This window comes from Protopterus annectens, chromosome 7.part0 (assembly GCF_019279795.1).
Source record: "Protopterus annectens isolate FY-2018-M chromosome 7.part0, PAN1.0, whole genome shotgun sequence".
Classification (NCBI taxonomy): domain Eukaryota; kingdom Metazoa; phylum Chordata; order Ceratodontiformes; family Protopteridae; genus Protopterus; species Protopterus annectens.
Window position 1 is genome coordinate 148,069,315 of NC_056739.1, and position 25,647 is coordinate 148,094,961.

The window sequence follows — 25,647 nt, forward strand, 5'->3', positions numbered from 1 at the left end:
CCCCTCTGTTTTAAGATTTCAAGGATGTCTCCAAAAGAGACATCTTCAGGGGGGTGACCGTGGAGATCCTTCCCTTTCATCAAAGTCCATATCCTCAGTATGAGACTCCTCGGGGGAGTCAATGTGCTTCCTCTTGCACGATTTCTTCTTAGGTCCTTCTTCCGGGGGGGAGTTTCTGTAGAGGATTCAGAAGAAGGGGCACCCCGCATTAGGGTCTCCTGAGGCTCTTGTGCTCGATGTCCCATAACAGTGGCTTGTGTCAATTGCGGCTGAGAGAGAAGAGTCAATGGGTAGTCCGACGTTGACGGTTTGCCAGTTTTGGCAAGTGCCCCCTCCATCGCCTGGAATGCAGGCCCACCTGAAGAGGGAACAGAGAACGACAACCTCGGAACCAGGGTCAGACCCCGCTCCAGCGGACTCATCCCCAGAGATGGAGTGTCAAGAGAAGCCGGTACAACTAGGATCCCTGGAACTGAGGATAGCTCCACAGAAAAAACTGGAGCCATTCCCAGAACCAGAGAACTCGCAGTCCAACCAAGATCATGAGAAAGCCTCGGTTCTGACTGAACCGAAGGCCAAAGGGATGACTCCGAAAACACTGTGAGATCCACCAGTGGGACTGTAGTCATTGGTACTATAACAGACATTGGTTCAAGGGTCTTCAATGCCTGCTCCGACGTCACAGGAGGAGAGTAAGCCAGAGTCTGTGGAGAAGTACCCCAACTGCCAAAGGAATGGGGGTTTTGCATGGAGTAGTAATCCCTCTAGCCATAAGCAACTGATCAACAAGATGCACCAAATCAAGTTCAGAGAGGCTCCCGGTTGAGCTAACAGAAATTCCTGATGGTGACTCGGGCCATTCCAGAAAAGAGTCCACCTTTGGACAATATCGGGTCCGAGGTTCCAACAGCACCAAAGTCTCGGTGGAGGCTTGAGTAAACACTGTCAGTTTTTCTGGGCTGGAAAAGGCTGTAGATGGTACCATGGGTCGGTGCTGATGTTAAATCACTAGACAGCACCAAGGGTGACAAAATTTGCAGATGCATAGATGGTGCCGAAATGGTAATCGGTGCCGATGGCACAACTTTAGCAGGTGGTACCATAGCAGGTACCGTAACAGTCATTGTCGGTTCAGTAGTCACTTTCAAATGTTTAGTCTTTGGTTTCTCTGACTTTTCACCAGGTGAAGAAAGAACTGAGTGCGATCTATTTTTATGAGATTTGCCTGGAAGGGGTGAACCCTCCAGCACAGAGATAGCCTCTGAAAAAGGCATTTTAAGGAGGCCTTTCAGGATGAGTTTGTTTCGCCTCTCATTGAGGGTTCTAGGGCTGAAGCCATGACAAATCTCACAGGGAGGCTGAACAGATGAATCACACATTTAAACAATATACACAGCATGTGTGCATATCAGAATTCAGCATTTTGCAGCCGCACTGTCTAAAACCATATGCTCCTTTTTTTCTGCCATGTCTAAAGAAAAATAAGATACAGAAAGATTTTTTTTTTAAATATAAAAGAGCTAGAAGAAGGAGGGGAAATATCAACAATGGTAACAGAGAGAATTACCACAAGGATAAGGGAGAGGGGATACCAACAATGGTATAAGAAAAAGTACCTTAAAAAGGTAAGCAAAGCAGTAAAGGAAGTAAAAGAGACTTTGCAAGAAAGAGGCTAAACTAGCGGCTAACAAGAAAGTTGAAAGGGTTTTCAAAAGTTAGAAAATTTTAATTCTTTACCTATGCTTAGTCGAGAGTTGGCTTGACATGTTTTTTCGGTAATGCAGCAAACGAGATCTGAGGTAACTGGGAGAAGGGCACTATGGGTAAAGCTTAGCTCAAGAGTTTTTGGCTGGTGCGAGCTTGGTATAAGGCCGACTTGGTTCCGAGGACGGAACCGACACCCATCAGTAAGGAATGAACGAAAAGTTATGTACCTACCATAACGTTCCATGTTAGTTGTCTTCTTCTCACCTTCTTTCTTGCTGGATGGGTTCGGAGCCGAGGCGGCCAATACTAAAGCTCAAGAGCTACCTCCACAGGCTCGAGGCTCCCCTATATCCCACAATGCTAGGCAGTAACTACTCAGATCTCGTTTGATAGCTAAAACCATAGCAGTTCTAGTCTCCATAGGATGGAGAAGACAGAAAAAAAACACCTCTATATAAACCTGTATGTAAGCTACCACAAACAGAAAGAGAGAATAGAGGTGGTAGAACATGTGGGAAGGAAGCCCCAATGGAAGATCCCAAAAAATCCTATCGGTCTGTCCAGGCTGGGGGGAAGGAGGGTGGGACGCAAGAAATAAGGCGAGAAGAAGACAACTAACATGGAACGTTATGGTAGGTACATAACTTCTCAATGTTAAGTTGTCAATCTCGCCTTCATTCTTGCTGGATGGGACCGCGCCCCTAGCACCTTACCCCGGGTGGCTTATCGGAACAGACTCTTGAGAACAGTGGAACCAAAGTTGGCACGGTTTCTGGAGGCCATATCCAATTTGTAATGCGAGATAAAGGTATGAGGTGAAGCCCATGTGGCTGCTGCACAGAGGGAATCTATTAGTAGCCTGTCCTGAAAAGCTACAGATGTAGCTAATGCCCTGGTTGAATGAGCTCTAGGTCTTGAAGGCAGCTTTTGATGTCTGATTTCATAGATGAAGGTAATTATAGAGGTAAGCCATCTCGAAAGGGACACTTTAGAAACTGGAAGGCACATTTTCCCTTCCGCATAAGACAGGAAGAGCTGGTCAGATTTCCTGAACTGTTTAGTCCTGTCTAAATAATATCGAAGTTGGCGATGAACATCTAGAAAATGTAACTTTTGTTCCGACCTGTTGGAATAATCAGGGAAGAAGACAGGGAGATCGATAGTCTGGTTTAGATTTGCCTCAGAGGAAACCTTAGGCAAGAAGGATGGATTAGTCCGGTTGGACACCCTGTCCTTATGGAAAACTAAGTACGGAGGACGACTGCAAAGAGCATGAAGTTCAGATACCCTTCTAGCTGATGTTATGGCTACTAGAGAAAGGGTTTTCCATGAGAGCAACTTGAGAGGACATGAAGCCGCAGGTTCGAAAGGGGGGAGAATCAAGGACGCTAGGACCAAATTCAAGTCCCACTGAGGTGGGGGATCTTTGATTGGGGGCTTGAGCAAAAAGATACCTCTTAGAAAGGCTTTGCAAAGTTTATGGGACATGATACTGGAGTCTGAGACACCTACATGAAAGTTAGATATAGCAGCTAGTTGTACTCTAATGGTAGATGAGGAAGAAAGCCAACAAAAGCAAGAACTAGTAACCCAAAAAAGTCAACAGATATCCAAGAACAAGAAGGCAACTCCGAGAGTTTAATTCACTCAATTTAATGTACCACGAAGTAAAACAGCCACAAGTAAAACGTTTCCAAGCACATTAACGCTCTTTCCAATAATTGCATTTTCGTCCCTCACAAGTCAGGACTTCATCAGACAATCATTAAAATATTAAATTAATGTTTAAATACAAGCCCTATTCAAATTCAACCAATAAGTTTAAAGTGCATTAGTGATTTCCAATCATATACTGCCCCTTCATGAATAATTATGAGCTTCTCTTTAAATCATTTAAAATGACTTTCTTCCATCTCCATTCGTAGTTTTACATAATTTAAACTTTATTTTGTAATGAATTTATTTTATTTATGTTTTAAAACCATTTTAAAAGAAGTTGTATATAAATATATTATCTTACTTCGTGGTACATTAAATTGAGTGAATTAAACTCTAGGAGTTGCCTTCTTGTTCTTGGATATCTGTAGATGAGGAAGAGCCTAAATGAAAGAGCTCTGCCAGGAAGTCTAGGATATATTGGATAGGTGCAGTGAAGGGGTCTATGTTTTTAGATGCTGCCCAGAAGGAAAAACGTTTCCACTTATTATTGTAAATCCTTCTGGTAGAAGACTTGTGAGAGGCTATCAGGATGTTACGGACCGAATGAGAAATCAAAGGCTAGGGTAGGAATCAGAGAAACCACGCTGTGAGGTTGAGAGATTGGAGGGAGTGGTGGAGCTGGCCCGACTGGTGGGTCAAAAGATCTGGCACTTGGTCCAGATGCCAAGGCTGTTCCAAGAGGTAATGATGCAGGAACGGAAACCATATCTGTCGAGGCCAGTAAGGGGCAATGAGGATCATAGTGACTCTCAAGGCGATAGCTTTCTGAATTAATTGAGAGATCAGTTGAAAAGGGGGGAAAGCATACAGAAGTCCCCAGGGCCAATCGTGGACTAGAGCGTCTCTGGCGGATTGGCCTGGTAGAGGAAAGAGGGTGAAGAAATCGTGACACTTGCTGTTTTGGGGAGTAGCAAAAAATCGCAGCAAGGCCGGCCCCATCTTTGAAAGATTTCTTCCAGCACTGATTTTTTTAGAGACCACTCGTGAGGCATGAAAATAGCCCTGCTCAACTTGTCCGCAATCACGTTGGACGTCCCGGGAATGTGCGTTGCTATCAGAAACTGCTGAGAAGAGATCGCCCACTGTCAAAGTCTGAGTGCCTCTCGACATAAGGGATAGGACTTGGTTCCACCCTGTTTGTTGATGTACCACACTACGGACATGTTGTCCATCTGAATTGCAATAGTCCCTGTGGGAAGAGAGTCCTGAAGGGCTTGCAACGCTAAAAGCACTGCTCTCATCTCTAAGACATTTATGTGCAAGTGGCACTCAAAAGATTGCCATGTGCCCTGGACTGTCCTGCCCTGATAATGCCCCCCCCACCCGATCAGGGAGGCGTCTGTTGTCACCGTGGCGATTGGGGGGGGGGTGAAGGGTCTGCCCTGAAGAACTTGAGGTGACGTCATCCACCAAGACAGGTGATTCTTGCATGATTGGGTTAGCAGAATGATGTGAGACATTGGGAGCTGTTGGAAGGACCATTGAGAAAACAGCATCCACTGGAGGATCCGCATGTGAAAACGAGCTAGGGGAAGAAGTGTAATGGTAGCCGCCATGAGTCCTAATACCTTCAAGACTACCCTGGCTTTGATCTTGTTGCATTGAAGCAGAAGGTAAACGTGTTTGCGGATATCTGATACTCTTTGCTCTGTCAGTCTGGCAGAAAGATGAACTGTGTCTAAGGTGGTGCCTATAAAGGTAATAGACTGACAAGGCAGATTTTTCTAAATTTACTGAAATGCCTAGAGCTTGGGAAGTTTGAATGGTGAAGTCTCTGGATACAAGAAGTTGACGCCTGGTGGTGGCGGTAAAGAGCCAGTCATCTAAATATGGAAATACCTGGAATCCTTGACGTCTCAGGTGAGCCGCGACCACTGCCATACATTTGGTGAACACTCGGGGGGCTGTAGTGAGACCAAAGGGCAGGGCTCTGAACTGGTAGTGACTGGCTCCCAGCCTGAAGCGGAGAAACCTCCTGGAGCATCTGTGCATTTTGATATGGTAGTACGCATCCTGAAGGTCTATTGAGCACATCCAATTGTCCTGACCAAAGAAGGGTAGAATGGACTGTAGCATGACCATCCGGAATTTTGTTTTCTTCACATACTTGTCTAGCATGCTGAGATCCAGTATTGGTCTCCAGTACCCTGTCTTTTTTGGTACCAAAAAGAATTTGGAGTAGATTCTGGATCCTTGCTGGTCTGCTGGGACTGGCTGGATAGCTCTTTTTGACAGCAGCTTTGATATTTCTAACGCTGCTTGTTCCCTTTGACTGGGTGGAACGTCTGGAAGGGATCCTTTGGGTTGGGATGGGATGTGAATAAAGGGGATTTTGTAACCCTTGGATATAATCGACTGTACCCATTTGTCTTGAGTGAGGGAAAGCCAGGCTTCTAGGTACAGTGATAATCTTCCCCTGACTGCCTCCGAAGGTGGACAGCCGGGCAGCTCCTCAGGGATGTTGAAAGGGTTTATCAGAGAGAGTCTCTCTGCTACCCTGCTTTTGCGGACCACCTCTGCCCCTAGGGCGGCATCTATTATTGTTCCCCCCTCTGCCTCTAGAGGGGAATCGACTTTGTGTGTCAGATGAGACTCCTTGTGGTTTGTGGAACCACATTTTTCCCCCCTTCTGACCTTTGGGATAAGGTCTGGAAGGGGTAGAAAAACGGACTCCCATGGCAGAGAGAATCTTACCTTCCTGCTCGCACCTAGTCAATGTATCCTGTACCCGAGGTCCAAACAACGTTGAGCCATCAAAGGGGGAATTGGTAAAGGACGCCTTGAAAGGGTCCGCAAAATTAGCAAAGCCGCATCCAGGCATGGCGTCGTAAAGCTACACCTGTGCCTGCGGCCCTACTCACCCCATCGGCCGCATATGAGATAAGCCGCATGGAGGAGTTGACAACCGAATTCAGGGTTGCCAACTGGGAGTTAATTTTGTCTTGGAACCCCTCAGCTGTTGGATCCTGCATAGCATCACCCATATCTTTGAGTAAATCCCTCTGGAGACGGGTGAAGTGACACAAGTAGTTCAGCGACCGCATGGCAAAGGTCGCTGAGGAAAACATCCGCTTACCATACCTGTCCATGGTCCTAGACTCCTTATTAGGAGGATGGACAGGTACCGAAGGATCGGCTAATTCCTTCTTAGTGGCTGCGGCCACCACCATGGCATCAACAGACATGCCTTTAGATAAGAACTGTTTCTCTTTCGGGGCTGTAATAAATTTAGACGGCCTCCTTGGGGTAGGTTCCACCGAATCAGAGGCCGTCCATGCCTTCCTTGCCACCACTTCCATGAGGGGTTCCAAGGAAGGAGACACCCAGGAGGTGGAAGGGCGAGAGCCAAACGCCTCAAGGTAGACCGACTCGTCCTGTGAAGGGTTAAGGGCAGGCCAGTTCCCCCTCTGTTTAAGGATTTCAAGGATGTCAGCAAAAGAGACATCCTCAGAGGGGGACCGAGGGGAACCCTCAGATTCCTCCAAGTCGGTGTCCGAGGTGATAGACTCAGGGGAGTCAATGTGCTTCCTCTTGCACTGTCTCCTCCGAGGGGGTTCGCCTGCCGGATCAGGAGAAGCCTCCGAAGAAGAGGATATTCCCAATGGGGAAACCTGAGGGGTTGGCTCTCTATGGTCTGGTACGAGGGGGTGGGTAGAAACCACCGCAGGCACTGAAGAGGGAGGAGCTGACGGAGCCGACCGTGGGGTAGACACGGGGTCTAGCACGCTCTGCATGACCTTGAAGGCACCCTGATCAGCCAGGGCCGAAGGTCCCCACTCCGAGGAGACAAGGACCCACCGACAGGGATGGCTCCGAGGCCGATGTCGGTGCCGAACTCACCAGCACCGACGCTCCGAGAAGGAGAACGGGGTTGGAGAAGGGTCCGATGTCACTCGCCCCCTCGGAGCCGACGAGGGAAGCCCGGCGCCGAGATACCTCCAAAGAGGAAATCAGAGCAGACGACGGAGCCGAAAGGGAGGGCATCGGCTCTGACACACCGATAGCCACGGCTCCGACGAGCTCCGGCTCCGAACTGAAAGGAGTCGGAGGTGGAACAGAAGAAGGGATGGGAATAGCCGCTGACTGTTGAGTAGGGCTATGCAGCATTTGGGCCAGTGCCTCGGACTTGAGAAGTCTACTCACCACCCTCTGTAAGTCATGGTCGGACAGCCTGGAGGACCAAGAGGAATGGGACCTGTGGCTCTGCTCCGACAGAAGAGGGGATCCCGAGGCCGAGTGGATGGAGCAGATAGAAGGGGACCTCGACCTCTCCTTAGAAGGTGGCTCCGATAAAACTATCGGAGCCGACTGAGTCTTAGCACCCTCGGCTCCAGCCGGAGCCGAGGTAATGGTTTGAGTCTTCGAAACATCGACTCCAGCCGGAGCCGATGTCGAAGTAGTGTTGATGCTCCCAGTGGATGGCTCTGAAGCTGGAGCTGACGGCCTGGAAGTGAAGGCTTCCCCGACGCAGACTGGGTCGAGGAGCCTTCAGGCTTTAATAAGCCTCGAAGAATAAGTTTATTTTTGCGTTCCTGCAGGACTCTCGGGCTGAATGCATGGCAAACAGCACAGGAGTCCTGCAGGTGCAAAGGTCCCAGGCAATACACACAAGAAGTGTGACCGTCTGTCAGAGACATTTTCTGACAGTATGAGTCACACTTCTTGAAGCCTGAGACCTTGGAGTCTTTCGACATCCCAGAAAAGTGACTGTATACACAAATTAGACACAGACACAAAAAAAACAGACACACCCTTTAACCAAAAAGGAAAAACCAATCACACTGAATGACAAAGGGAAAAAAAGAGGGGAGTGGGCCAAAGGCCTAGAACTTAAAAGGGAATAAAACGAGGGAGGACCCGATTTAAACTAGAAGGATACCCAGTACTATAAAACTGACTAAACAAAAAAGATAGGGGTAGTTATTTTAATTTTCTGACTAGAAAATCTCACTAACCTGCCAGAGCCGGTAGAAGAAAGCACCTCGCAGCTAAGCGGCAAATGAGATCTGGGTAGTTACCGCCTAGCATTGTGGGATATAGGGGAGCCTTGAGCCGGTGGAGGTAGCTCTCGAGCTTTAGTACTGGCTGAGTCGGAGCCCATCCAGCAAGAATGAAGGCGAGATTGACAACTTAACATTGAAGATTAACAACATCAGATGAAATATTATCATAATATTCCTGATAGAAAAAACCATTATCTGGAGCTCAGCATAACAGTGGTGTCCTTTTAAATTCTTGTTCTTCCAGAAATCAACTGTGAAATAGGTTGGATTGGTGGGAGGGAAGCTGAGGAAGAATGAAATGGACAACAAAGACGGAATGTTATGGTGAGTACATAACTTCTTTATCTGATGTTGTCAATTTTCATTCATTCCTCAACAACTGGAACAGAGTTCAGCTACCTAAAATCCCAGGTGGACTATAAGGAAGGATATTCCCGAGCACAGTTGAGCTAAAGGTTGCTCTTCCCCTCGAGACCATATCTAGTTTGTAATGAGTAATAAAGGTATGAGGACTGGTCCAAGATGCTGTCACACATATTTCGTCCATGAAAGCCCTAGAAAGAAAAGTACAGTTGTGTACACTTACCATAAATGTAGATGTTTGAGTGTATTCACTGTTGCAGTCATTACATTCGGGTAATCTGCTGGCAGGTTGCCCTCAGCTGGCCTAATTAACAAAGTCTTGGGTCCTGCATCGGTTGCTGTCCCTTCTTCCATGATGTCAGGTTGTCAGGGGTATAAAACATGCAGCCGACACCATTACATCATTTTTTCTTGCCCCAGATGTCAGGTGCCCCCCAAATGGGGAGCAAAAAAAAAAATATATATATATATATATATATATATATATATATATATATATATATATATGGGTCTACTTTCATAGACCGGCACGTCACCGACACCCGGAAGACCGAGACGGAATGACCGAACAGGTAGGTTACCGAAAACGCGATATCCCGACAGCTGAGAGACCGACAACGGCAGCGTGTGAGAGTGATACGGTAAGTGTGCGAAAGTGAAAGATTTAGGATTGGGGAGCGGACAAGGTAAGTGTACGATAGTGAGGGATTTTAGGATAGGGTGTGGGAAAGGTGAGTGTGCGGTGGTGTCGGACTAAGGGTTCCGGTGAGGTAAGTGTGTGGAAGTGACATAGAGCAGTGTAGGGTAGTGTTAAGTGTGTCAGGGTTAGAATGCAGGTGGAGTGAGTGTGCGATAGTGACGGGCTGAATGTTTTAGGGTGGGTTAAGTGAGTTAGGGTTAGGGTGCAGGTAGGGTGAGTGTGCAGTGACGGTGTTGAGGTTTAGGGTGGGTTAAGTGAGTTAGGGTTAGGGTGCAGGTAGGGTGAGTGTGCGATAGTGACGGTGTTGAGGTTTAGTGGTGTGTTAAGTGAGTTAGGGTTAGGGTGCGGGTTGGGTAAGTGTGCGGTAGTGTCGGACGTTAGGGTTAGGGTTTAGGTTAAGGTTAGTGGATATGTTGTTGTGTGCAATGTGTAGTTGGCGTTTTTTGTGTCGGTGTTGTGGTGTTCGGTATTTTGAGTTGTTGGTGTGGTGTGTTTTCGGCTGTTTGGGGTCGGTAACTTGTGTGTCGGCAATTCGTACGTTCGGTCTATGAAAGTAGACCCATATATATATATATATATATATATATATATATATATATATGTATATTTAAAATTTAAAAACACCAAAAAATATACCTCCACTCAAAAGAAAATGCACCAAAAAGGCTTTTAAGGATAGGTATAGTAAGATAAAAACAGAGGGCTGGAGGGAGGGTAACCAGGACTACAACAGTTAATACACTCGAACAGCTACATTTATGGTAAGTGTACACAACTGTACTATGTTCTTCGTGTTTCACTGTTGCAGTCATTACATTTGGGTAGAATCCCAAAGCTATGGTTGGGAGGATGGATTTATACAGCATTAGGAGCAGCTATAAGGCCCTGCAGGACAGCAGTGGCAAAGCCAGCTCTGGATTTAGACAAGAGAGGTAAATGGTAATGTTTGGTGAAGGTATGAACTGAGTTCCAGGTAGCAGCTGCTAGAATGTCTCTGGTAGGAACCCCTCTTAGAAAGGCTGCAGAAGTAGACGCAGCCCTGGTGGAATGAGATCTGATCCCCTTGGGGATAGGTTTACCATGGTGCACATAGCAAAAACGAATACAATGGCTTATCCATTTGGAAATAGTCTGCTCTGAAATAGCCTTTCCCTCTGCCCCTGCAGCAAATGCCACCAATAGTTGTTCAGATTTTCTTAGAGATTTTGTCCTGTTTAAGTAGAATCTAAGTTGTCTGTGTACAGCCAATGAATGCAGAATCCGCTCACCCTTGTTCTGTGGATTGGGAAAGAAAGTTGGCAGATGAATGGTCTGATTAAGAGCCACACTGGATACCACCTTAGGCATGAAATATGGGTTGGTCCTGAGAGCCACCCTGTGCAGATGAAAAATAATGAAAGGCTCCACTGCCATAAGAGCCTGTAATTCTGAAATCCTTCTTGCTGAAGTGACTGCTAAAAGGAAAGCTGTTTTCCAGGAGAGAAATTTTAGGTCTGCAGTAGCAGCTGGCTCAAAAGGAGGGAGAGTGAGTTTTTCCAAAACAAAATTGAGGTCCCATGCAGGAGTTGGTACTCTCCTGGGAGGTCTTAAATTTTTGGCCCCTCTAAGATACTGCTTTAGCAGAGAATGAGGGAAGTGGGAAGGTTCTGTGTTGTAATGAGCTGAAATGGCAGAGGCATGGATTTTTCTGGAAGAAAAAGATAGGCCCTTGTGAAGCATCTCAGTTAAGTACTGCAGAATCTGAGGAATATTGAGTATAGCTGTGCTTATTCCTTGTGACTGGTTCCAGGCACTGAATCTTTTCCATTTATCAGCATAAGATTTTCTAGTACTAGGCCTTCTAGCCTCCAAAATGACATCCACCACAGGTTTGCTGAGGGATGGCAAGGCTGAAATTAGTTGATTAGCCATGCTGCAAGATTCAAAGTTTGGAGCTGAGTGTGCAGAATTTGGTAGTTCTGCTGAGACAGTAGGTAAGGTGTCTGAGGCAGGTGCCACGGAGGAAGGTGTGAGACATTGCACAGGAGTGGGTACCAGTGTTGGCGAGGCCAGTCTGGAGCAATCAGTATCATTTTTGGTTTGTCCAGTTTGACTTTTAGTCGGACTTTGGAAAGCAGAGGCAGAGGGGTAAAAGCATAGACTGGTTGGTTTTTGCAGCTGAATGATAGAGCATCCACTTTCCAAGCTTTTTTGTGGTGAACTCTTGTGCAGAATTTGTCCAACTGATAGTTCTGGGGTGAGGCAAAAAGATCTACGTCTGGGCTCCCCCACTTGCATGTCAACATGTTGAAAACTTGTGGTTCCAGTTTCCATTCGTGTGGGTCCATAAGATTTCTGCTTAGTTCGTCTGCCAGAGTATTTAGCTTTCCTGGCAGGAATTGAGCTTGTAGTTGTATTTGAAAGGTCAAGGCCATGTTCCACAATGCCATGGTTAGTCTGCAAAGGGGATAGGAATGTGTGCCCCCTGCTTGTTTATGTACCACACAACTGTGGTGTTGTCTGTCTTTATCAGTAGTTGTCCTGGATGAAGGTAGTCCTTGAAGGCTGTCAGTGCATTCTGTACAGCTAGCATCTCTTTCTGATTGATATGTAGATGCATTTGATTTGGGTGCCATTTGCCCTGAATGCACTTCCCTGCCAGATGAGCCCCCCAAGCATAGTCTGATGCATCTGTAGTCAAGGTTTGGGCGGCAGGGGGTGGAATGAATGACAGTCCCTTGTTTTGGTGGCAGGCCTCTGCCCACCATAGGAACTCTAGCTGCAGGCAAGGTATAATAGGAATCATTGTTTCCAGGCTGTGACAATGTTAACTCCATAAACGTTTTAAGTACCACTGAAGTTTCCTCATATGCAGTCTTGCATATGGAATTAGAAGACTGCAGGAGGCCATGAACCCCAAGGCTTGCAAAATTTGTCTTGCAGATAGAGTTTTTGTGGCCACCTGTTTGAAGTAGGTCACCAATTGAATTTGCTTTTCTGGCATAAGATAAGTCATCTGGGCAGTTGTATTCAAGCTTGCACCCAGGAATGTAAAATTTTGAGAGGGTACCAGTTGTGATTTATTTTCGTTTATGGTGTACCCTAGACAAGTTAGAACCCTTTTTACAAACACCAGATGCTTTAGAAGAATGTCCTTGTTTTCTGCCTGTATTAGACAATCGTCCAAGTATAGATACATCTGAATGTTTCTTTGCCTGCAAAATGCCACTACTGGTGCCAGGCACTTTGTGAAGACCATGGGCACAGTAGATAAGCCAAAGGGCAGTGCAGAGAATTGGTAATGCAAGTAGCCTGCTTTGAAGTGGAGGTATCTTCTGCAAGATTCCCTGATTGGGATATGCAGGTAAGCCTCTTCTAAGTCTAGAGTTACCAACCAGGCATCTTTGCCTAGCATATGTAGTAACTGTTGAAGAGTCAACATCTTGAATTTTGGAATGTCCAGAAATGTGTTTAGAGTGGATAAGTCCAGAATTGGACGCCATGATTTGTCTTTTCTGGGTACCAGGAAAAGTCTTGAATAGAAACCTTGTCCCTTTTCCTCTTCTGGTACTGGTTGAATAGCCCCCATGTTTATGAGGGACAGAACTTGTTTCTGGGCCTCTGCCCACTAATTTGGGGGTAGATCTGGCCATCCGTTTGGGATTGGCAATGTGTGGAAATGAAATCTGCATCCCTGGGATACTATATTTAAAACCCATTTGTCCTGGGTAATGAGTTGCCGTTTCATGCATGAAGTGCCAGCTTTCCCCCCAAAGGGGCGGCTAAAAGGTAAGTGCTTGGTGATTGTAGGGGGAAGTCATTGAGACTGTTTACCATAGGGAGGTGCCTTGCTGCTTCCAGATTTGGAGGTGGAGGCACCCCATTGTTTTGTTCTAAAAGTTCCTTGTGACTGAAACCTGGAGCCTTTGGAATTTCTTGATTTGACTTGAGTGGCTCTTGAGGGGACTGGAAAGGGCCAGTTTTTAGGAGGCCAATGCCTACTAAATCTTGGAGGTTGCACTTGTAAGAAATCTTTCACAGTTTGCATAGATTTAGCTTTATCTTCCATCTTTTTTAACACTTCTTCAGTCTTATTACCAAAGAGACAGGCCTGTTGTAAAGGAGCATCCAACAATTTTGCTTTAACATGGTCACGCAGAGTTTGCTCTTTGAGCCAAGCATGCCTTCTTAGCACAGATCCAGTTACAGCAGCCCTGCAAGAGGCCTCCAAGGAATCAAAACCACATTGCAAAGTATATTTTCCAACTTGTTCAGCTGAATATAACAAATCCTGCAAATCTTTATTTTCCACACAGTCAGAGATTAACATAAATTTCTGTTTATGTAGTCCCATGATATGCTGTTGATATTTAAGCATATGAAATTGAGAGTTTAAAGCCCTGATTGCCAAGGTTGCTTACCCCATCTATCCAGCGCCCTGGAATCTCTATCAGAAGGGGTAGGATTTTTAGCAGGAGAGGCCTTAATGCCCTTGGGACCCTGAGAAATGGTTTCAGGGTCAGCAATGGGATTTTTGAAAAGGAATTTGTGGGAGTCAGGAACCCTGTAGTATCTGTCTGGCTTACAAGGAGCCGGAGGCAGAGAATCAGGAGTCATACTAGATTCTGAAAAAACATCATCAACAATGTCTAGAACAGGAAGTATGGCTAAAGGCCTATGATGAGGAAGAAGAAGAAAATCCCTAAGTCTCTTTTTAGATTCAGAGAAATCTTGACTTTCCCAGTGGAAATGTTCCCTTAAGGTATGTAAAGTTTCCCCAAAAGAAAAATCCTCAGGGGGAGAAGCAGAATGAATCCTCATAAGTAGGAATAGACAAAACCTGTTCGTTAGAAGAGTCAGAACAAATAGAATCCTGTTCAGAAGATACATAGTCAATGTCTTGCCTACGCCTCTTAGAAGGAGGGGGTTGGCTACCTCTGATCAGAGTAATTAAATCTTCAGCCATTTTGATCATTTGTTTTTTAGGCATAGGGGCCTGCACATGTGGCCTAGGTGTCGGTTTTTTAGACATAGATTTAGATTTTGGCCTTAGTTTTGAAGATGGTGTCAGTCTAATATACAAATCTGTAGGCCTGAAAACACCCTCAGAAGTCGGTGCCTGCACAGGGGCTCTAGACCCATCTAAGGTAGAGACATCCGCGGGTTTCATAATTGAAGCATCTCGCTGCATACCAGACTCTGAATGAGTCTCAGTAGAGGCCTGCAAATCAGAAGTAGCGGGTATCAGGGGCTGTGAAAGCGCCTCATTGAGTACCGGCGACTGGCTTAGGAGAAGCGTCGTCGTCGGTTTTGGACCTCGACAGTCTATCTCTGTCTTTTTCTTTGCATTTTTTAGGCATTCCGGTAGTCGGATTGCTAACCAATGACATTTCTGGATAATTAAATCTTGAGCCAAAATATTTAGATGCAAAAATATACCGACGTTTAATCGTGCGTTGATTAAATTTATTACAAAACCGACAGCAAGGCACGTTGTGTTCAGGGTCTAGGCAAGGAATACAGTACAAATGAAAATCCTTATGAGGTATTTGCTTCCCACAAGTAATGCAATTATTTATTTATTTATTTTTATTTTATTTTACATTTGTTGACTGGGCTAGTCCAGCTGGATGCATGTCCATTTTCAGTGGAGGCCCGGGGAGAAAAGCTCCAATGGTTATTACAAGTTTAAACAAAAACATAAAAGGATAGAAAGATAAAAGGATGAAAACAAAGATGAAAAGATTATATACAAAATTGAGTTAGTAGATTGTATACAAAATTGAATTAGTACACGTAAAACACATATAAGAGGAAATAGCAATCACAAGGTAAGATTAATAATCAAATAAGTAAATACTTGCAACACACAAATGATAAAACATAGCGTGAGTAACAAATTGACAAAGAAATGTGATAGAATTTTTTTTTTTTTTTTTTATTAACTTTTACTGACATCGGTAAGGAGCAAGAAAAAGTTTCCCCAACGTGGTACTTAGCTTTTAGTTGAAGACTTCGGTTCTGAAACTCGAAAACAAAAATTTCAGGAGTTGGCCGACCGGCACTTGCGAAATGCTTCTGCTTCGGGCACCGTGCAGCAAGAAAGACTGATGTAATGGCGTCAGCTGCATGTTTTATACCTCTGATGACCTGACGTCATGGAAGAAGGGACAGCAACTGACACAGGACCTAAGACTTTGTTAATCAGGCCGACTGAGGGCAACCTGCCAGCAGATTACCCAAATGTAATGACTGCAACAGTGAAACACAAAGAACATCACTGAAGAAGTAGCCATAGACCTAGATGAATGGGCTCTTAAAGGTTTTGGTAAGGACAGGCATAACTTGTTGTAGACAAATGATATATAATCTGTCAGCCATCTGGCTAAAAAAGAAGTTATGTACTCACTATAATATTCCATCTGTATTGTCTATTTTCATTTTCCTTAACTAATGTGTTCAGATCCGATCCTTGGATCTGACTCAGCTGTTATACTAGCTCATGTCCTCCAAAAACGCTCGAGCTCCTTCACTATCCATAACGCACCAGCCCCAACATCTTTCAGCTCTTCTTTGCTGCTTGATAGGAAGACTATAATGATATGCCATAACCGGAGTTCAACACAAAGGACAGAAGTGTCCTTGAAGCCTCTCGTTCCTCCAGAAATTAGTCATTAAAAATGGTGGGGGTTGGTGGGTGGGGAGTTGGGGAGTTGAGGAACAATGAAAATGGACAACATTATGGTGAGTAAATAACTTCTTTATCTGATGTTGTCAATTTTCATTCTATCCTCAGCTGCCTGGACAGAGTCCCCAACTACCTAAATTCCCAGGTGGACTCTAAGGAAGGATATTCCTGAGCACAACTGAGCCAGAGACTGCTCTTCCCCTTGAGACCTGAGCAAGTTTGTAATGAGTCACAAAGGTATGAAGATTAGCCCAAGATGCAGCTGCACATACTTCATCCATGGAAGCTCTAGATAGAAAAACACTGAAGAAGTAGCCATGGACCTAGCTGAATGAACTCTTAAAGGTCTTGGAAAAGATAGGTCCAATTTGTTGTAGACAAACTGTGTGCAATCCATCAGCTGTCTGACTAGAGTTACCTTTGCAACTCACTTGCCCAACTTAGAATCTGCAAAGGAAACAAATAATTGATCTGTCTTCCTAATTTCTTTTCTTCTATGTAAGTAAAAATGTAATTGTCTGTGAACATCCAATAAATGTAACATATATTCACCTTTGTTTGTAAATTTAGGAAAGAAGATTGGCAGATTAATGGATTGCTTAATGCTGGATTCTGACAAAGCGGGACTGGTGTGTAACGATATCCTATCCTTATGAAAAATCAAGTACGGAGGTTTAGAGGACAATGCTTGAAGTTCTGTAATTCTTCTAGCGGAGGTAATGGCCAATAGAAAAATAGTTTTCCAGGTCATAAGTTTAAGGTCACATTTTTCTGCTGGTTCAAAAGGGGAGTAAAATAAGGCCTGCAGTACTAGATTTAAATCCCATGGTGGAGTAGGATCTTTAAAGGGAGGCCTCAGCAAAACGGTACCTCTGAAAAAAGCCTTACAAAGCTTAGATGAAGCCAAAGAACAATTTTCAAACCCAATATGGAAGTTGGAAATTGCTGCTAATTGAACTCTAATTGATGAAGAACTAGCTCCCTCATTAAAGGTTGTTGGCAAGAAGCCAAGAACACTTTGAACAGAAGCTGAGAATGGATCAATGTGTTTCTGATGTACGGAAAAAAACAAACCTTTTCTATTTACCCCTATAAAGTTTTCTTGTAGAAGCCTTATGGAAAGATAAAAGTATATGAAAGTATATGACGAACAGGGGATGAGAGCATCAGTTGTCTGGCTATTAATGGAATTGGAGAAACCACTCCTGTTAGCGTGAGGTTTGAGATATTCAGATGAGTCATGCCTGTCAGGTGAGACAGGAGATCTGAAATTGGACCCAGAATCCAGGGTGGGTAAAGTAGATGAGGCCAAAGGAAGGGGAACCAAATCTGTTGAGGCCAGTAAGGGGCAATGAGGATGATTTTGCACTTCAACCTGGCAGCTTTCTGCAGAAATTTTTGAATTAGGGGAGTTGGTGTGTACACATAAAGGAGACCGGGGGGACAATCATGGAGTAGAGCATCTCTCGATGATTTCCCTGGTGGGGGCATCTCGGTAAAGAAGCTGCTGCATTTGTTGTTTAGGGGAGAAGCAAAAAGACTGCAGCAATGCTGGCCCCCACTGAAAGAAAATCATTTCTATCACTTTTAAGTTGAGAGACCACATGTTAGGCAGTAGAGCAGACCAGCTTAATTTGTCTGCAATCATGTTAGACTTCACCAGGATGCACATTGCTATCAGAAAATGGCTGGAAGAAATTGCCCACTGCCACACTCTGACGGCTTCTCGACACAAGGGATAAGATCTGGTTCCTCCTTGTTTGTTTATGTACCAGACTACTGACATGCTGTCTGTCTGAACAGCAAAGAGTCTTGAAAGGCCTGCAACACTAAGATCACTGCTGTCATCTCCAGAACACTGATATGTGTACTCGCCTCTTCAGTGGACCAAGTGCTTTGAACTGTCTTTCCCAGGAAGTGCCTCCTTACCTAATATGAGAAGCGTCCGTGGTTACTATAGTCTTGGGTTGAGAGAAAATGAATGGGTGACCTTGAAGAATTTGATCTGAGTGCAATCACCACCAAAGGTATCTCTTGTGTGCCTGAGTGATTCTTATTTGGGCTGAGATCTGTTGAAAAAGAATTGACTATTGTGTTGCTAACATTTGCTGAATTCTTGTATGAAATCTTGCTACAGAAAGTAAAATTATGACTGCTGACATTGACCCCAAGGCTGAAAGGATCAAACGGGCTGAAATTTTGGTACTGTAAATTATTTTTCCTGACTTGGAATCTGACAGTCTGCACTCTTGAGAGAGGAACAGAAGCTGTAAAAAAACATACCTTTCCTATGAATTCCAAAGTTTGAGATGGCTGTAACTGAGACTTTTTGAAGTTTACGGTTATCCCCAGAAGGCAGCAAGTCTGAAGTACCTGATCTCTTGTTTTTATTAGTAGATGTCTGGTCGGAGCGGTAATGAGCCAGTCATCTAAGTATCGGAACATTCAGAATCCCTGCAGTCTCAAGTAACCTGCCACCACTGCTATGCATTTGGTGAACACCCTGGGGTCTGTGGTGAGCCCAAAGGACAGTGCTCTCAACTGATAGTGACTGACTCCCAGCCAGACGCATAAATCCTTATGGACTAAATGTTCACTTTTATGTGATAGTACACATCCTAAAAGTCTACTGAGCACATCCAGTCATCTTTGCTAAAAAAAGAGAGGAATGGACTGAACCGTGACCATTTGAAACTTTGTGTCATGAACCAATTTGCTTAATTCGCTGAGATCCAAAACTGGTCTCCAGTCCACTGTTTTCTTTGGCACTAAAAAGAATCTTGAGTAAGTTCCATATTACATCTCATCTGGTGGGATCTCCTGGATGACTCTTTTTTTTCTAGCAGCCTTTATATCTCTAGTGCTACTGCTTTCCTCTGACTGGGTGGACCATTGGGAATTCTGTGTATAAGAGGAGGTGGTAGGGAAAAGGGAATTATATAATCTCTGGAAATAATCCTCTGCACCCATGCATCTTTTGTTATATCTAGCCAGACTCTCTGATCATAGCTCTCAGCTATACCAAATCGCTCGTTTTCTACCGGGTTTGAGGTCCAAATTAATGGGATGCCATGATTCCCGAGTGGCACCCCTTAATTTCTGAATTTCCCATCTTTTTTTTTAATTTTTTTTTTGTCTTTTTTTTTTTGATTGACATCATCACGTGGAGGTGTGGGTGATGACATCAGCTTCATGAGCAGCCTTGCAGCCTGTTGGATTTTGGCTGAGGGGCAGGGCTGCTCTAGTAGTGAGTTTGTTTGATTTTTAGCAGCAGCAGTGTGCATGTGCTGGACTTGTCGACTCACGTCAGCGTCACTCATCACACGTCTTGCACACTGCAACCTGCTGCTGCTGTAGGGATTGGAATAAAGAGAAAGGGGCAAGCTGGCCCGGCATTTCAAACTTCAAACAGAAGAAGTTACAGAAGCAGAACAGAAGCCTGAACATTTTGATTGAAGAAGCAGGCGCATGGTGCAGGGTCGCAGCTGATAAATAAGAGAAGCAGTGTTTTTTTTTAACTTAAAATAAGTGTACTGTATTTATTTATTTATTTTTTTGTTGCTTCAACTTGCTTATACGTGCATACAACCCATATTTGGCAGTGGTGGGCTTGCTTGCATAAAGTGAAGAGGCACTGACTGGGCTGGGCAAACAATGGACTTGGAGGTGTGCGGTGATGTAAATTGTGTAATCCTGATTCCTGCCTGGTCCAAGAAATTCAGTCATCATTGATCACTCATCTTCAATTCTTCTTAACCTTCATCATGAAAAAAATATTTCTTCTGCTGCTTCTTCCCCCAGCTCCTCCTGCACCCCAGCACCAGCAGGTAAATAACATAATTTAAAATCTAAAAAATAACAAAGAAAATATGTATGTTTTGACTTCAGAGTCAGAGTAGACTCATGACACTGACTCATGTGTCGTGTTGTATTATTTTGCAATTATATGACTGATATACTGTCATCCACATGGGAGTGCAAACCTTGGTAGTTGGTACTAATAAGGTTTATAATTATATGTATGAATGAACATTATAACTATGCCAGTTTTTCTTGATTTTAGAGCACACTCAGCACACTGCATGAGCCACATAGAATTAATGCTAAACTGAAATTCAGTAGCTGTGAATTTGTTGGGCTAGCATGCATAATTCTTTTCTTCATTTCTTTAAGCTCCATGGTGGCTAGCATCTATCATTCTGTTTCTTTCTTTGCTCACTACCATTATGTTAATTATTAAAAAGTATGTGCTTTATATTACATGAAAAATAATGATGAAATGATTTGTTTTTTGTTCTCTCGTAGTCTTGTTCTTTGTTACACAGTTGGTACTAGGTTAGGTAGGTAGGTAATAGGTATAATGTCTGAACCGAGGAGGACATGGTCATGCTGATCTGACTGGGGCACTGGGCATATTTAGGTAGGGACTAAGGAGAGGTAGGTGATGGGCTATTATTACTGCTGAAGGTCAGCTGATGTAAGACAGAGTATTTAATTATACAGACATGGAAGGCTCTGATGGCTACTAGCTTTGCTACAGACTACAGTAAACTAGCAGAGTAGATCACTGTGTCCAGAGTGGCTGACTTGTTATATTACAGCTATCCAGATTTGAAATGCAATACTTCAGATTCAGAATGTTACAAATGTAGCCAAGTCTGTGCTATGTTTGTGTATGTAAGGGTCCTTTATGGAACTCTGGCGATAGCAATGCAGATAACTAGTGGATCATAGTCATATCACACTGCACAGTTATATTTGTAATATATGAATATATTGCAGTTATAACTGTTTATGGTAAGCCAGTGCATTTGTATAATGGAATCTGTTTGTGACTGTTTAATGAAATCTCAGAATTGTTATCAAGTTACACATCAGTTTGTCCAAATTTGCTAGGCTCTGGTCCATATGTAAAATGAGATTATTTTCACAGAAGTGTATCATGCCAAGACAAGTCCCAAGCTTGCATTTTCTCATATGGCAGGGGGAGAGACAAATCTTGTAAACAGCACAATGTCTACCTTTTTCAGCACAAACCCTGGGGGCTCATAACTTGGCAGTGTAGTATGCATCATACATATGTAGTACAAATGGTATGAAACTGAGTGAATTAAATTAGTCCATGAATGAAAATCATGGCAAATTGGTGGCTTCAGCAATGGTGTGGTGCGAGTGTTAGGCTATGTGTTAAAATTAGGACTAGGGGAAGAGGGAGTGTGTGCCTTAAGGCAAGTGGTATGTGTGTGTGGGGGGGGGCAATGGGGGGTTAGAACTTGGAAGTAATGTGTAGGGTTGGGGTTAAAAGCACCCTTTGTGTGGTAATCTAACTCTAGCCCTTTACATTACTTTACCAAAGACCCTTCCCTAACTGTAGTGTTGGTGTCTAAGTGACCCATCATTTGGCACTATTGGGAATGGTACATGCACTGCAAATATGCTCAGTGCTCCTGTAGCACCTGGATTAGCTTAATCAAAGTTGTGCGTAGGATTTGAAATGGTTAACTCAGTGTGTCTGATGGCTGTATCTTGGAACACCATTGTCATTGCCTTTTTTCTTCACTGGAGGACTTGGAGCAACATATCCTGGTTTATTGTGGGCCATGTTTCATGTAGATGTAGCCTTTTTTTAGAGCTAACACATATTTTCTATTGAAAATATCCTCAGCACTATAATTAAAGCAGTCCATCCAGGGAAAAATCATGAGATTTGTACATTTAATATGTACCACCAGGTCAGGTTTTACCCTGAGATGGTAGACAGTATTTTTTTTTTTACATAAGAGAACTTTATTTTAGTTTTATACAAGTTCAAAGTTTTGTGTTAATTAAAAATATATAAATAATTTGTTGTTCTGGTTTATATTTTATGTTATTTAAAGAAGGCTGAAGGCAAGCACAGCCTCATCCAATGTTATTTTTCTAAAAGAATATTGTATTTTAGTTTTGTATAAGTTCAAATATTAATATAAATAAAACACTATTGTTTGTCATATTTTGATTGTTCTTCAGTTTGCATTTAAAAGTTGGTATCCCACAATCCCAATGGAGTGGGTGGGGCTACATAATTAAGCATGCAAATTTTATGTTAATCAACATACAGATTTGTACCTATTCTTCACGGGCTTTGTCCAGATTTTTTGTTTCCAGGTTGAGAGGTATGTCTCTGATGCAGGGAAAAACAACCCCTGACTGCTTCCATAGGTGGACAATCGGGCCTCCTTTCAGGAGCACTGATAGGGTCTGTTAGACAAGGAATCTCTGGACCCCTGGTTCTGCGGGCCTCCTCTGCCGCTTGAGCACTGTCGTCCATTTGAATTCACCCCTCTGCTCCTAGGGGAACTATCTCCATGTGGATCTTGGACAAGACCCTGGGACTTTATGAACCACATCTTTTAGTCTCCTCATTGATTATTTCAGATGTCAAAAAACATATACCCATTGCAAAGAGGGTCTTTACACCTTTCTTACATGTGGAGAGTGTGTCTTTAACTTTTGGGCCAAACAATGAACTACCGTCAAAAGGAGCATTGACGAACGAGGACTTGAAGGGCTCTGCAAAATCACACAAGTGCATCCAGGCATGCCTCCTGATGGAAATACCTGAACTCGTTGCCCTTGACGCACCTTCAGCTGCATGCAAGATAAGCCTCATAGAGGAATTAGAAATAGCCTGTAGGGTAGCCAACTGAGAAGCTACAGAAGAGAAAAAATAAAGATTAGAAAAACATTGATATATATATATATATATATATATATATATATATATATATATATATATATATATATATATTTATGTATACTGCACATATAGAGAGAAATAGGCAGTAAAAAAGGAGAAAAACATACCAACTGTGGTATTGAGAAATACACAAAAGCTGTACAACAAGGAAAGGAAAGAACAATAATACCAAATATTGTAAAAAGCTACACTGAGTGTAAACAGAAAGGAGGATACCTATAAGTAAATTTTATAAAGATAAATAGAAAAACATTTATTGTATATAACATCACTTACGCATTAAATATAACAGTGCACAATTTAGTTTATATAAGAGGAGAGAGTGTTCTATCTTTTTTTAGGCTGAATCTGAAAGTTTGCTGAATGCGTGCAAGTTGTTTTTCACATCTGGGGGGGAAGAGAGATAAGATAATGACAGTCAGCAGTTTGTGTAAATGGGAACACAGGCTCCAAAATGTTCAAGACGACCATGTCTATTCGCGAAAGCGGCAAATAGGATCTGAGGTATGTTAGGGCATTATGGGTAGGGAGGAAGGGCTGGACAGTTTTTTGATGGCCATGAGCTAAAGTAACGGCTGAGTTGGATCTAAGGGTCGGATCCGAACCCAACAGTTGAGGACAGAAAGAAAACTGACAGCATCAGATCAATTATGAGAGGTTTGACCAGAGAGATCTGTGTGAAATCAACATGTTTTGTTTCTTACATTTGCAAAGATCACAAGCTGTTTTTTCCACTACTAAATGGTTTTAATTGGAGACAATGAGTATATGAGTACAAGCAATTCATCAGGAAAAGTCTAAAGAGTGCATTATTACAAAAATGTTCAAAATATAATCTCATTAACTTTTAAGGGCAAACTAGTAAGCAGTTCAGTGAAAATAACTGAGATCTGAAACTGTGGGAAGTGAATAATTATGCATGCAGTTTCTTCCCCAGTAGCCTTATTACTTTAATGAATTAAATATAACAGTGCACAGTTTATTATATATAAGGGGAGACAGTATTCTATCTTTTAAGGTTAAAAGTGAAAGTTTACTGAAACAGTGCAAGTTGTTTTTCACATCTGGGAGGGAAAGAGAGATAAGATAATGACAGACAGCAGTTTGTGTAAATGGGAACACAGGGTCCGAAATGCGCTTCAACATGGCTAATTCTAACTCTAGAACAGGTAATGCCTTTGAGTGCAGCTGCTGATTTGGAGCAACTGCTCCAATATGAAGAGGTGAACTTCATTACTGGAAAGTATCTACAGTTTTGTGTCTTTGCTGCAAGTTAAAGGGGGTTAGGGTTTTAAAAATGTATTGATGTTTGTTTCCTGTCTGTTTTTATTGAAGCAGTCTGTGAAAACATGATGAGTTTAAACAGAGATGAGAAGATCCAACTATATACAAGATTGTCCTGCCGAACATCAGTGTCTAAGTTAGAAACATATATTAAAAAGATGAATGAACACCAGTGGAAGCAATAAATCCAAACACAGGACCGTAACTGAGTTAACAGTTAAGCGCTTTCACTCACTTTAATCAACATGAGCTTCTTCAGAACAAACAGTTTTCCAGTTCAAAATGCATTTATAAACTGTCAATTAAATCACATGACATTCTTAAATAAATCTAACCACTTATAAAAATAAAAAATAAATAAAATAACCAATTTAAATACAATAATCTGATATGATGTATTATAATACATACAGTATTAAGTAATAAAATAAGACACTTATTATTGTACACTAAAATAATAGGTAGTCAAAGTAATGAACTACCTATTTCTAGCTATTGTTAAGAAACATTTAATGTTAATAGTGCCATTGAGGCCTGGAATTTCGTCAGCAACCAAAACTATTTGCCACAAGCTTTCTTTACATTCTAAGAAAGTTCTATAGTCACCTGTAAAAGGATCAGAATTAACCCTTTCTAATACAAAGAAAGAAAATTTCTTGAAGAGTAAACATTCTGTTGCATGCACTGCCAAAGCATTAGTTCTATCCTTTTTTCTAATGGCTAAAACATGCTCATATATTCTTTTATGTAAAGCTCTAATAGTTTTTCCAACATAAAAGTTGTCACATGTATCACAGGTAGCACAGTATACAACATTGGTGGTGTTACAGGTGTAATAATCCTTAGCCCAGAACCTTCTCCCTATGTGTTTGAATTCTATACTAGACACATTACTCATAAATCTCTATTGTTTACATTTTCCCCAGGAAAAACTACCAGCAAGCCTAGATGTAGAATCCACAGCCATCATCTTATTGTTTTCCAAAATATGCTTAATACTGGTAGTCTTCCTGTACGAAAAATGTGGTCTTACATTCAAAGTTTTTGTGAGTTTGGTATTTCCCATAATAACCTTCCAATGATCCAGTAAAATTCTCTTGATGTAGACCATCTCATTACATATTGGTATGGGAAAAGCTAAAGAAAAACCAAAAGGGTCTTTACACTGAACACGTGGGGACACTTCCCTAAGGGTGTCCCTAATGCTCAAAACGGGAAAAGCAGAAGTGTTTCTAAGTGCTAATACTTCCTGAATGATCTTCTTAAGCCAAACTAAATCGTAGCCTCTCTCTCGAACGAATTGTGTCAATTTATCTACCTCATGTAGAAAAATGAGAAGTTATGTACCTACCATAACTTTCCATGTTAGTTGTCTTCTCTCGCCTTCTTTCTTGCTTGATGGGTTCGGAGCCGATCCTCGGCTCCGACTCGGCACTTGCTAAGCTCGAGAGTCACTTTTACCAGC

At 42.9% G+C, this 25,647-nt stretch overlaps 1 protein-coding gene across 7 annotated transcripts in view; it reads right to left on the reverse strand.

The window, feature by feature from the left end:
• FKBP5 (FKBP prolyl isomerase 5) overlaps window positions 1–25,647 on the reverse strand; it is a 1,213,834-nt gene that overhangs the window by 237,349 nt on the left and 950,838 nt on the right. The gene's annotated exons all lie outside the window — the stretch shown is intronic.